The following is a 1,766-nucleotide window of genomic DNA, read 5'->3' as shown; positions in this document are numbered from 1 at the left end:
CCCGGCCCTCCACTCCCCCTCCCCCCAAAAAAACAACAACAACCCCACACAAAAACAAGAAACAAAAACCGGTAAATGAAAAAGAAAAACTGCACTACAAAAACCCCTCTAACTCGTCTCAACCGATTAAAAAAACCCAGACCATTCGCTCAGCACTCTGCCTCTGTTGCAGGTTTTTCATCAATCAGTTCCTATCAGCTGTCGTCTCTGCTTCATTTTCTCCATCTCTCCATTTTTGCCACTTTAGAATGAATAAAAAAGCTCTTCTCTCGATCACCAATTTGCCTTCTTTTCATCCCCCTTGCGTCAGCTGTCTCTGCACCTCTAACTTTTAGCTGCACTGTTTATTGTCGACTACGCAGATTCTTGTTTCGGATCCTGTGATAATATCCTGCTCCTGCTTTAGTCCCACATTCCCCGATATAGCACCTGCTGCCCCCTCTTCCCCATCGTACCCCCCCCCCCAACCTGGTCCCACACCCATCCCTCAAATTTTCTACATTTGCACCCTGCTCCTCACCCTCAACACTCCCATTCCACAAAGGCAAACACAAAAAAGCAAGTGTAAAAGAGTAGAACTAAAACAAACCACCAACAACAAAAAACAAAACAAAACTAAAAAACATCAACAACAAAAACACAGACAAACCCACAACCAATCCAGCAAAACAATAATCGGATAGAAATCAAAACCCAATAGCCACAACAGAGGAAAGATTAATGTTCAAAAACCGATATAAAGTACTCCCACCCACCCACACACAAACGTTTCTTTACTGTCATGTGAAGCTGTTCCTCTCTCGCCCCTCCCCCTCCTAAAAAGAAAAAAGAAGAAGATCAACCCTGTTACTATGCCAGAAAACGAACTGATTTGAATGCTGCTCGATCAGTCATGGATTGCACACTTGCCCAATTACAGGAAAGTTCGTCCCCTCACCCTCCATCGACTGCCACGCCACTTTCCTCGACACCGTGCACAGTTTTGCTAACAACCGAAGCTAAAAGCTTAACGAGACCTCGGTCACAGAAAATAAATAGGTTACAATCAAGTAAAATTAGGCGACCATTCCACCGAATTGCGAGGATTTCAACGAGTACCTTTGAAGTCCCTGAAGAGTTGTTTACTTTCCTTTTTGCAGCATCGACCAGTCACGCCGTTTGAAGTTTCTTCACTTTCTTTGGTTTCGATTAGGTCAATCGGTGCTGCTGTATGGACTCGGCACCGCAGACATACAGACAACACTCAAAACTGATGACTGCGTGTACTGAAAGCAAATAATGCCTTGGGAGATGCGATGTTAAAGGGCTAAGCCTGAATATCTGATGGCAGAACGGCAGGCAGCACAAACGCGCAACGCGCAACGCGCAACGCGCAACGGACATACTCTTCTTACTGCTCATTTTCAGCAGTCTTTAGAGCCACATTAAGATTATATGGAAATCAATTTATCAAAGTAATGAATCAATTACCATTTCAAAGAGTACATTTCACTCTCTTCTGGTATGGCAAAACGGGTGATTAAGTATTGCAACTTTGATCTCTAGGCTTTGATTTGCCTGCCAAACATACCATTCTTCTTGCTCGGCAGGTGATCTTCCTTTATTCTCTATCTAAGTTTGGCATTGCCAGCAGAAAGAGGAGATGAAGACAGATAGCTTATGGCGAATTTTAAAATAATATCTATCTATCTATCTATCTATCTATCTATCTATCTATCTATCTATCTATCTATCTATCTATCTATCTATCTATCTATCTATCTATT

Source organism: Aplysia californica, unplaced genomic scaffold, assembly GCF_000002075.1.
Source record: "Aplysia californica isolate F4 #8 unplaced genomic scaffold, AplCal3.0 scaffold00003, whole genome shotgun sequence".
NCBI lineage: Eukaryota > Metazoa > Mollusca > Gastropoda > Aplysiida > Aplysiidae > Aplysia > Aplysia californica.
Note: the sequence above shows the minus strand (reverse complement) of the source record.